The sequence below is a fragment of the Cervus canadensis genome, chromosome 11, assembly GCF_019320065.1.
Source record: "Cervus canadensis isolate Bull #8, Minnesota chromosome 11, ASM1932006v1, whole genome shotgun sequence".
In the NCBI taxonomy this organism is placed as follows: domain Eukaryota; kingdom Metazoa; phylum Chordata; class Mammalia; order Artiodactyla; family Cervidae; genus Cervus; species Cervus canadensis.
Window position 1 is genome coordinate 75,032,983 of NC_057396.1, and position 12,501 is coordinate 75,045,483.

Genomic DNA, 12,501 nt, shown 5'->3' on the forward strand with positions numbered 1-12,501 from the left:
GATCTTGGGCCAGCAGGGGCAGTGGGGAGGAGGTGGGGCATCTTTTTTTAATATTTATTTTTATTTATTGACTTACTTGACTGTGCTGGTCCTTTCTTTAAAATATTTTTAAAATTCATTTACTTTGGACTGTGCTGGGTCTTCATTGCTTTGGGGGGCTTTTCTCCAGTTGCGGCGAGTGGGGCTGTTCTCTGGCTGTGGTGCGTGGCTCAGCACGCCTGGATTTCATGGGAGCAAAGAGCCACAGATCTTGGGCCTAGTGCCTTTGAGTCTCAGACCTGCACTCTTCCCCCAAGAAATGTCAGGCCAATGTCACAAGGTCCCGAGTCTTAGGAAGCCCCCTTTCTAGCCCCAAAGTTACTACAGAGCTTGGATGGCCCTGAAGAGCCTCAGTCATCCATTTCTGTATCAGCACAGCCATGGGGGATCCTAGCAGAACCCCTCCTCTCCCCTCCCCTGCACTTCATCCTTCCTGATCTCATTCTCGGGGACTCATCCCAACTTTGGGCTCGTGGGAGAACTTGCTATAGTCCTAAGACAGCCTGTCCAAGGGCAGGCCTGGTTCTCAGGGGTCTTCCCTGCCACCAGTGTACACATGGGTCTACGGGGCATGGAGCAGAGGTCAGCTTGGGCACGGTGGCCAATACCAATGCAGCCTGGCTTATGTCCCTCCCACGATCGCATAACAGCTTGAAGATAGAAAGCCCTGCAGTTGCGCACACCCAGCTCACTCTGCTCAGCTCACCTTCCTACTTGCAGCCTCCCACACCCTGCCCCAGGGTACATCAACCTGGAAACTACCAGTGAGTTCAAGGGGCCTTGAGCTCTGCAATCAGAGACAATACATGGTGTGATGTTCCACACCTTCCAAGAGATTGTTTTCAGTTCAGTTCAGTTCAGTCGCTCAGTCGTGTCCGACTCTTTGCGACCCCATGAATCCCAGCATGCCAGGCCTCCCTGTCCATCACCAACTCCTGGAGTTGACTCAAACTCATGCCCATCGAGTCGGTGATGCCATCCAGCCATCTCATCCTCTGTCGTCCCCTTCTCCTCCTGCCCCCAAACCCTATTGTTTTATGTCCTCCCAAAAGGCAAAGGAAGTGCTAACTTTACTGAATGGTTTGTCCTCAAATTGCTAGGAATCACCACCAAACTTCTGCACAAAAGAAAATGTCCTCCTTGGCTCTTGTGATTCAAATTCTTTTTTTTTTTTTTTTTTCATTTATTTTTATTAGTCGAAGGCTAATTACTTTAAAATACTGTAGTGGTTTTTTTCATACATTGACATGAATCAGCCATGGATTTACATGTATTCCCCATCCCGATCCCCCCTACCACCTCCCTCTCCACCCGATTCCTCTGGGTCTTCCCAGTGCACCAGGCCCGAGCACTTGTCTCATGCATCCAGCCTGGGCTGGTGATCTGTTTCACCCTAGGTAATATACATGTTTCGATGCTGTTCTCTCGAAACATCCCACCCTCGCCTTCTCCCACAGAGTCCAAAAGTCTGTTCTGTACATCTGTGTCTCTTTTTCTGTTTTGCATATAGGGTTATCATTACCATCTTTCTAAATTCCATATATATGCCTAGTATACTATATTGGTCTTTATCTTTCTGGCTTACTTCACTCTGTATAATGGGCTCCAGTTTCATCCCATCTCATTAGAACTGATTCAAATGAATTCTTTTTAATGGCTGAGTAATATTCCATGGTGTATATGTACCACAGCTTCCTTATCCATTCATCTGCTGATGGGCATCTAGGTTGCTTCCATGTCCTGGCTATTATAAACAGTGCTGCGATGAACATTGGGGTGCACGTGTCTCTTTCAGATCTGGTTTCCTCAGTGTGTATGCCCAGAAGTGGGATTGCTGGGTCATATGGCAGTTCTATTTCCAGTTTTTTAAGAAATCTCCACACTGTTCTCCATAGCGGCTGTACTAGTTTGCATTCCCACCAACAGTGTAAGAGGGTTCCCTTTTCTCCACACCCTCTCCAGCATTTATTGCTTGTAGACTTTTGGATAGCAGCCATCCTGACTGGCGTGTAATGGTACCTCATTGTGGTTTTGATTTGCATTTCTCTGATAATGAGTGATGTTGAGCATCTTTTCATGTGTTTGTTAGCCATCTGTATGTCTTCTTTGGAGAAATGTCTGTTTAGTTCTTTGGCCCATTTTTTGATTGGGTCATTATTTTTCTGGAATTGAGCTGCAGGGGTTGCTTGTATATTTTTGAGATTAATCCTTTGTCTGTTGCTTCGTTTGCTATTATTTTCCCCAATCTGAGGGCTGTCTTTTCACCTTGCTTATAGTTTCCTTTGTTGTGCAAAAGCTTTTAAGTTTCATTAGGTCCCATTTGTTTATTTTTGCTTTTATTCCCAATATTCTGGGAGGTGGGTCATAGAGGATCCTGCTGTGATTTATGTTGAAGAGTGTTTTGCCTATGTTCTCTTCTAGGAGTTTTATAGTTTCTGGTGTTACATTTAGATCTTTAATCCATTTTGAGTTTATTTTTGTGTATGGTGTTAAAAAGTGTTCTAGTTTCATTCTTTTTTTTTTTTTTTAACTTATTTGTTTGTACCGGGTCTTAGTTGTGGCATGTGGGATCCAGTTCCCTGACCAGGGATTGAACCCGGGCCCCCTGCATTGGGAGCAAGGAGTCTTAACCACTGAACCACGAGGGAAGTCCCTAGTTTCATTCTTTTACAAGTGGTTGACCAGTTTTCCCAGCACCACTTGTTAAAGAGGTTGTCTTTTTTCCATTGTATATCCTTGCCTCCTTTGTCAAAGATAAGGTGTCCATAGGTTCGTGGATTTATCTCTGGGCTTTCTATTCTGTTCCATTGATCTATATTTCTGTCTTTGTGCCAGTACCATACTGTCTTGATGACTGTGGCTTTGTAGTAGAGTCTGAAGTCAGGCAGGTTGATTCCTCCAGTTCCATTCTTCTTTCTCAAGATTACTTTGGCTATTTGAGGTTTTTTGTAATTCCATACAAATTGCAGAATTATTTGTTCTAGTTCTGTGAAAAATACCGTTGGTAGCTTGATAGGGATTGCATTGAATCTATAGATTGCTTTGGGTAGTATAGCCATTTTGACAATATTGATTCTTCCAATCCATGAACACGGTATAGTTCTCCATCTGTTTGTGTCCTCTTTGATTTCGTTCATCAGTGTTTTATTGTTTTCTATGTATAAGCCTTTTGTTTCTTTAGGTAGATATACTCCTAAGTATTTTATTCTTTTTGTTGCAATGGTGAATGGTATTGTTTCCTTAATTTCTCTTTCGTTTTTCTCATTGTTAGTGTATAGGAATGCAAGGGATTTCTGTGTGTTAATTTTATATCCTGCAACTTTACTATACTCGTTGATTAGCTCTAGTAATTTTCTGGTAGAGTCTTTAGGGTTTTCTATGTAGAGGATCATGTCATCTGCGAACAGCGAGAGTGATTGAAATTCTAAGATGTCCCCCAAGATCCTTCTCCCACCCCCGGGCACACATGCTTAATAATCCCTGGGGCTGTATAGGACGAATTTTTTCCTGTGGTTGTGTTGTGTTTTATGGACCTTATAAAAGGGAGAACAACCGGGAGGAGTTTAAAGGGAGTAGGCTCTTTCTAAAGTCAGAAATTACAAACTCGATTGGAATTCACCCTGAGGGAGGTTCTCTGTTGCTGGCTTTCAGGATGGAAGGGAGGGCAAGGAATGTGAAGCAGCCCCATCTCAGAGCCAGCCAGGAACAGAATTCTGCTACAACCTCAAGAGCTTGGAGGAGGACCCTGAACTCTAGATAAGAACACAGCTCAGCCAACACCTTGATTCCAGCCTCGGGAGACCCAGGAGCTGAAAATGTGCAGCCACGCTGTTGCGGTTCAGTCAGTCCAGTCACTCAGTCATGTCCGACTCTTTGCGACCCCATGGACTGCAGCATGCCAGGCCTCTCTGTCCATCACCAGCTCCTGGAGTTTACCCAAACTCATGTCCATCGAGTCGGTGATGCCATCCAACCATCTCATCCCCTGCTGTCCCCTTCTCCTCCTGCCTGCAATCCTTCCCAGCATCAGGATCTTTTCCAATGAATCAGTTCTTTGCGTCAGGTGGCCAAAGTATTGGCGTTTCAGCTTCAGCATCAGTCTTTCAATGAATAGTCAGGACTGATGTCCAACTGGTTGGTTGGATCCAACCAGTCCATGCTATTGAAGGGAGGAAGCCAATTTTGACTTTCTGTTGGAACTGTTTCTTTGACTTGCTTTTCCTTGCTTTTGTTATTATAATCATACAGAATTTGTTGCCTGAGAGAATCCTGCCCCTCTGCCTGGCTTTTAAAAAGCCTTTGTTCAGACCCCTGTCCACCTGTGGAAGGCAGAAAGGAAGAAATTAACACATCCCCTGCCTGACACTTGCCATTGTAGATGTTTGCAAGTTTCATGGCCTTTTTACTTTGCATCCTCACCTCCCCTCATCTCTATAAAAGAACCTGGCATCCAGACCCCAATAAGATGGTTGCTTTGAGGTGTTAGTTTGCCATCTTCTTGGTCTGTCGGCTGCCCGTCTCTTCCTTGCCTCAACACTTCGTCTCTCAGATTCATTGGCCTGTTGTGTGGTGAGCAGAGCAAGCTTGGACTAGGTAACAATGCCACACCCACACCTCTGACCTACAGAACTGTGAGTTAATATATGCTGTTTGATGTCACTAAATTTCTGCCAGTTTGTTATATGGCATAAAAGTCACATACAACCCTCAAGGTCCATTTCCTTCTCAGGACAAAATTTACTGTTGGTGCCATTGATGGTGGGGGTGTTGATAGGCACAGGAGAGTGCCCCAAACAAATCGGCTGGGGGACCTCCCAAAGAACCCAGGGAGAAGTCAGGAAATATGAACAGGGAAGAGGAGAGGTTTTATTCCAGCCAGAGATCCCACCTCCCTTCCCCTCAGACCATAAGAAGCTGGTTAGCCTCCTCTAGCTCCAAGTCCCACCCTCAGAGAAGCAGTGAAGGGCAAGAACCAGAACTTCAGGGCTGATCAACTGCCCGCTGCCTGGGCTTAACCAACATCCTGCTGGGGCAAGTAAGAGATGGCAGAAGGGCTAACATCACCCCAGGAGTGAGCAGCCCAGGAGATAGGGATCTGGGCCGTTGCCCTGCGAAATCAACCTTGATTCACAATTCCTATGACACTTCCCTATTTGAAAGCTACAACAACTGATGAATGCTAGGGTTTGAAGGATCTTTAGACACGACCCAGTCCAGTCTCCATGCCTGAGATATGAGAAGTGCCCTGGACTGGATTCAAGTGCAGTGCGCTTCCTGCCCCCAAGGTGAGATAATGCCCACTTCCCCTGCAGCATCTCCTCTCCCGGGATGGTGCACACACAGCAAGGCTAGAAGGAATGTCTTTGCAGTCAGCGCCCGTCCCCCTACCCCAGCTTCCACCTCAATACCTCCCCAGGCCATCTGTCGCTCTCCATCTCTGCAGCCACCTCCCTAGCCCAGGCCACCACGCTGGATAATGTACATTCGAGCCCATCATGCCCATGTTTCCCATTCAATGTTGTGCCTCTGCACTAGCAATTAATTCAAACTCATGACCACTGCCGGCAAGGCCCTCCATCCGCCGACTTGTCCAACCACCCTGGTGTGTGTGACCCTTGTCATACTGATTTCTGCTCCTTTGGCCAAGCTGAAGCTTTGATACTGGCTCCTTCTCATCCAGCAGGCTCAGCTCAGAGGTTGCCTTCTCAGAGAAGCATTCTCTGAGAAGTCTTTCTAAAGAAGCCCACCCAACACATTCCCCATATCTAGTTACTTTGATCCACATTATTCATTTATTTCCACCAGAGATATGGAGAACAAAATGGCAACCCACTCCAGCATTCTTGCCTGCAGAATCCCATGGACAGAGGAGCCTGGGGGGCTACAGTCCATGGGGTCGCAAAGAGTCAGACAGACTGAGCAACTAGCACCTCACACTCAGAGAGATACACTCTTGCTCTTTTGCTGGTTTCTTATTTATTATCTGTCTCTCTGGAGGAAGAAATTTCCAAGAGAAAGGGGACCTTGTCTTTCTTACTCACTGCCTATGTTATAGCCACACTTTCCAGGAAACAAACTCACTCAGAAGGGCAATGCAGATAGTGGAGTGCAGTTTATTACACCTGCGGGCCCAAGGCAGAGTCTCCTCTTAGCCAAGGACGCCAACCAGCATTTGTGAAGATCTTTTATACCCCATGTGTACGTGTCCAAACCCACCACCCCAATTTCCTTGAGAGTTACATAAACAAAGGAAGGGTAAATACCACTACAATAACCCCATCATTCACGTGTTATGTGTTCAAACAGTTAATAATCAATAAGCCCTCAGTTACATTCCAAACAGTTAATAATCAAGCCCATGGTCACGTTCCAACCAGTTAATAATCGATAAGCCTGTGATTACATCCTGATAGATACGGGAAAAAATTTATGACCTGTCTGGAGACAGGGGTGATTACAGTATGTTTCCTCTTAGGCAATGAGTAACCTGGATGTGATCTTCAAGATTCCCCTGCCCAGAGGGGGTCTTATCCTTCCATAGTCGTTCCCACAGGCACTAAGCAGAGAGTTCAGAGCCCACTGGAGAGGTGGCCGTGCATGACCAGCACGGACAGGCCTGAGATGGAGTCCAGGCCCTATGAATTCCTTCTTCACCTAGAACTCTACCCAGGTCGTAGAAGGAGCTTTTCAATTAGTTGATTTACCATCTACTTCCTGGAGAAAGTCCAGCGGAGTTAAGACCAGAGTCTAAGTCCATTAATTTGAATTCCACAGGTGTCTTTCTGAGCCCCAGCTGCCATGAACACTATCACGGGCCAGGTTCTTCTGAGCATTGAATCATACGTTCATACATTCAATAGACAGTCAGAGTCTCTAATCTCAGGGAGCCCTAATGTAGCCGATAAAGCAAGACAAACAAAATGAACCTCTTAGTAAAACAAGGCCCTGTATTGAGTGGACACAGAAGGATAAAACCTGCACATGCAGGAAGATACCAATTTTCTGTGCTACTGAAACAGACCAGGACCCTATGGTCCTTGCCCCCATTGCCTCAGCCTACCTTTTGTCTCTGGAAAAAGACTTTAGCCACAGAGTAAGTTTAGTGACAGAAGTGAGAAAACGCAGAAACAAAGGAAATCAAATAATAATACTGCACTCTTTAAGCATCGTCAAGGACCTTTAGTTCCTTCTCAAGGGCTGTGGATGGCATTCTGAGCCGTGTCCTGGGCGCTGTTTTATAGAGACCGAAACCCCCGAGGTGGGGAAGGTGACCACGTGATGACCGACTGCAGCCGGGAAGACTCTGCCGCAATTCTGAGAACTGACCTCAAGAGATGGAGATGAACTGTACCCAAAACAACCCAGATGATGCTGGTCAGACCACCGAAGACCAATTTCAAGGCAACTGTCAGGGCTGGCTGTGCTGTTTCTGCATGTAGCCCCCTCCCTGTGTCTATAAAACTCTTGCCCCCCTGACTGTTGAGGGGCTGGGGTGTCACCCTCTGGACCGATGTCTGCCCTATGCCTCTAGTTGCTGGCATCTGAAATAAAGCAAACTTTCCTTCCCACAAACTTGTCCTGTTTATTGGTGTTTGAGCAGTAAGCAGCCAGTACCCACTTTCAGTAACGCTACCAGAGTCCCATTGAGGGCAAGGGCAGGCAGAGAGGGCTTTCCTGAAAAGGTGCTCCTTGGCCTGGGCTCTGAAAGACTGACAGGCTGCATAGGAGAGGCACTTCCAGGCGCCAAACCACAGCACTGCTGGGATTTGAGCCAGCATGTGGGCGATTTGCTGTTTCCTGGAGGTGAGGTCAAAGAATGATGTGACTTTTCTTTGCACCAAAACCGAGCCCCTCCAATGAGCAGTGTAGACTTAGCGAAAGTCGCTCAGTCGTGTCCGACCCTTTGTGACCCCATGGACTGTATAGCCCATGGAATTCTCCAGGCCAGAGTACTGGAGTGGGTAGGCTTTCCCTTTTCCAGGGGATCTTCCCGACCCAGGGATCAAACCCAGGTCTCCTGCATTGCAGGCAGATTCTTTACCAGTTGAGTCACAGGGGAAGCCCAAGAATACTGGACTGGATAGCCTATCCCTTCTCCAGTGGATCTTCCCGACCCAGGCATCGAACCGGGGTCTCCTGCATTGCAGGTGGATTCTTTACCAACTGAGCTATCAGGGAAGCCCATAGTGTAGACTTAACTGGTCAGCAGCTCAACCCCCTTTATTACCAGGCTACTCTGGTTTCTGCCCACCCTGCGATGCTCCACAGAAACTACTCCTGCCAAGGTCCCCACTGGCTGCCTGACTGCCAAACCCAACAGACACTCTTCAGTTCTTGTCCTACCTGACCTCTGTGGCACCTGATATCTCTTTACTTCCTCCTTCTTAAAAACAGCGTCTTTTCTTAACCTTTCTAGCCACTCCTTCCCAGCTTCTGTTGAGGGGCTCCACTTCCTCTTCCAGAAAGTTAAATATTGGCCATCCCCTGGCTTCTTGGTACCCTTCTTTCCTAACTCCATGCCTGACCTGTGGGTTAGCCCATCCACCACCTTGTCTCAAGCTGTAAGATATATACTAATCACTCCCAAATCTTCATCTCCAGCCCCGGACCTGCCGCTCCCCGGGTCTGGTCCACAACTACAGACTCACCTATCCGGTCACCCAATAAGCTTTCCAACTTGGGTGTCCCACGTGTGTTATGAATTCAACACATGCACACACGCACCCCTACACAAACCTGCTCCTCCTCGTGTAGTCCCTTCTTCTGGAGAAGCCATCACCTTGTACCCACCCCCCCCAAGCCAAGACCCCGGGGCCGTCCTCCACCCACCCTCTCCATCACCCACACATCCAGTCTCAGCACCTTCACCATCTCCACTCCCCACCCAGTCCCACCACCTCTGCCCCTCTTCTAAACAACCGCTGGCCATCTTTCACCTGGACCACCACCCCATCTCATCTTCTAGCCAACCACTGACCATCTTTCACCTGGACCACCTCCCCATCTCATCTTCAAGCCAACTGCTGGCTGTCTTTCACCTGGACCACCCATCTCATCTTCTAACCAGCCGCCGACCATCTTTCACCCAGACCACCTCCCCATCTCATCTTCTTTTTTTTTTCCATTTATTTTTATTAGCTGGAGGCTAATTACTTTACAATATTGTAGTGGTTTTAAAAATATGGAACGCTTCATGAATTTGCGTGTCATCCTTGTGCAGGGGCCATGCTAATCTTCTCTGTATCATTCCAATTTTAGTATATGTGCTGCCAAACCAAGCACTCCATCTCATCTTCTAACCAACAGCCGGCCATCAAGTACTTCTGACAAATACTGTCTTTCTGATCTGGCCCCTCCTGACCTCAAGCTGAGCACTTTTGACACTTGGGACCAGGATTCTTCTTCGTTGTGAGGGGTTATCCCGTGCCTGGTTGGGATCTAGCAGCAATGCCCTCACCCTCTAGTTACCAGTGGTACCTTCCCCCCGAGTTGGGGGGTCCAGGTGACAGACGGCCAGCGGTTGGTTAGAAGATGAGATGGGGAGGTGGGAGGTGGTCCAGACATGACTGAGTGATGAACACTTTCACTTTCAATGACAGCTTGCACAATCCAGATCTACACATATAGTGAATATATCTACATATATAGAGGTCCCTGGGACCTCTTCCAAGTTTAAGAAGGAAGGTTATCGCCCAAGGAGTTGTGATCCTTTGTGAGATTAAGAAGGAATGTTGTCTCCTCAGGTGGTCTGATTAATGCCTACACACAACACATATCTTCACTAGCGGGGTCGGGGGCGCCAAACACAAGGAGAAAATTTTTATGTTTTTTATGCTTCAGTCTTTCTTGTCATAAAATATACAATGATTTCATCCATTTCCCCAACACGACACCCCCAACCTGCTCCAAAGCCTCCTGGTTCAAGTCATCCTGCATTTTCCGCAAGCAAATCCTTGCCAATGGCGAACAGAGATCTTATGGTGGTGGAGGCGAAAGAGGCCCCCTTGCCTTCGAACAGTCATTCATTCCTTCCCTCCCTCTTTCCTTCCCCTCCCTTCCTTCCTTCCATCTCTCTGTCTCTCTCTCCTCCTGTGTCTCTTATATCCAGTATTTCTTGAACCTCTATTGTACACCTCCTCGGAAGAAAAGCTACAACAAACCTAGACAGCATATTAAAAAGCAGAGACATTATTTTGCCAGCAAAGGTCTGTCTAATCAAAGCTATGTTATTTCTAGTAGTCATGTATGGATGTGAGGGTTGGACCATAAAGAAAGCTGAGCACTGAAGAACTGATGCCTTCGAACTGTGGTGTTGGAGAAGATTCTTAAGAATCCCCTGGACTGCAAGGAGATCCAACCAGTCCATCCTAGAGGAAATCAGTCCTGATGTTCATTGGAAGGACTGATGCTGAAGCTCCAAACTTTGGCCACCTGATACAAAGAGCCGACTCATTGGAAAAGCCCCTGATGCTGGGAAAGATTGAAGGCAGGAGGAGAAGAGGATGACAGAGGATGAGATGGCTGACAGCATCAAACTGACTCGATGGACATGAGTCTGAGCAAGCTCCAGGAGATGGTGAAGGACAGGGAAGCCTGGCGTGCTGCAGTCCATGGAGGCGCAAAGAGTCAGACACGACTGAACGATTGAACGACAACAATTCTGTGCCAGGTAGTGAAATTCTGTGCCAGGGTCGTGTCCGACTCTGCGACCCCATGGACTGTATAGTCCATGGAATTCTCCAGGCCAGAATACTGGAGTGGTAGCCTTTCCCTTCTCCAGGGGATCTTCCCAACCCAGGGATCAAACTCAGGTCTCCCGCATTGCAGGCAGATTCTTTACTGGCTGAACCGGAAGGGAAGTCCTCTGTGCCAGGTGGGGAGGGGGCAAAGCCCCGAGGATACAAGAGTAATAAAAGACACAGGCATTGGGCCTCCCTGGTTGGTCACTGGTTAAGAATCTGCCTGCTGATGCAGGGGACACAGTAGTGACCCCTGGTCTGGGAAGACCCCACAAGGCACAGAGCAAAAGCCTGTGGGCCGTAACTACTGAGCCCGAGCTCCAGAGCCTGCGAGCTGCAACCACTGAGCCCACGCACCTCAACTACTGAAGCACAGTGAGGAAGACCCAGCACAGCCAAAAACAGATGCATTTATTAAAAATTACTTTAAAAAGATAACTTTGTCATTAGGGGAAAAAAGATACAATTACTGCCTACCTGGAGTTACCAGACTAATGGAAGTCTTGCATTATTATTTTTCTTTTAATCTGTACATTAAACTGCAACTGTAACAAGCTCTATGCTAGACAAGTGCCTGGTGCAATGAAAATCCATACAGGGTAACGGGCTGGAAAGGAAAGAAGGGAGATAGGAGCTGAAAGCTGGAGAAACTGTAGGACTTAACCATGGGTTGGGTGCAATGCATTCCAAGCAAGGAGAGTAAAATTGTTTCACTTTTAAAGCATGCACGTTAATGGAAAATAATTTCAAAAATAATATATGTGTGTAAGAATCACTGAATCACCTTGCTATGCATCTGAAACATTGTAAATAAACCATGCTTCAATAAAATCTATAAAGAGAAAAAAACAAAAGCATGCACTTGACCTTTAACGCGATATTGTGCATATATTAACAATAAAAATTACTCCAGGACCTGCTTTGAGCCAGGGCCAAGTGCTTTTCACGTGGAGCCTCTTTATCCTCAGCAGCAGTGAGAAGCTGTGACCCGTTCAAGAACACACAGCCTGAGGACATGAGAACAAGGTGCAGGGCTGGCTGTCTGCACTCCTGCCCGGACCCCAGCCGTCCCTGACCCCTGGCCCGGAAGGAATCCACAACCCAATCCCTGGTGAGTGACAGTTCTGTGCCCACAGACTTCCTGCAAGGACCACAGCAGAAGCAAAGAGTAGGGCAAAAGATGAATGTGAAGGTTGACATTTTTCACTGGCTTAAGATTTGGGATAATTAGAAAGTCTTTTTTTTTTTTTTTTTGTCTTGAAGCTTTCCCATTCTACACAATGCAAGAGGATAGAAACGAGCTTGGGCAAACGCTTGCAGGCTGGTTTCTGCCCTGAACCAACGCAGTGACGTTCCAGGCTCCCCCAGGCCTAGAGGTCCGCCCCCCAGGGAATCACAGAAGCTACAGATAGCACGCGGGTGCTTGCCTGCCAGAAGCCAGGCAGTTTGTGTCATGTTCCAACTGCCTTGAAGTCATTACTGCACTTCATCCTCCCAACCCCAAGATACAATTCTATTGTTATTCTCAGTTTACAGATGGAGAAACCGAGGCACCCCGAGCCAAGTCCAGAGCTCAGGTGAGAGAGAGCCAGAAGCTGGTCTTGGAGACTCCGGCTGCCTCCACATTTTATTCCCCGAAGTCCGCTCTAGTCTTTCCAACCAGCCCTGTGCCATTTATTATCTCCATCACAGGTGAGGAAACTGAGGCTCCGGGGATGAAGGG

General features: G+C 47.4%; 1 non-coding gene across 1 annotated transcript; it reads right to left on the minus strand.

Moving 5' to 3' along the window:
- Positions 1–9,214: 9,214 nt before the first annotated feature.
- On the minus strand, positions 9,215–9,321 carry LOC122450714. The gene has a single exon (XR_006272206.1). It is a non-coding gene; the product is annotated as a U6 spliceosomal RNA (small nuclear RNA).
- Positions 9,322–12,501: the final 3,180 nt, after the last annotated feature.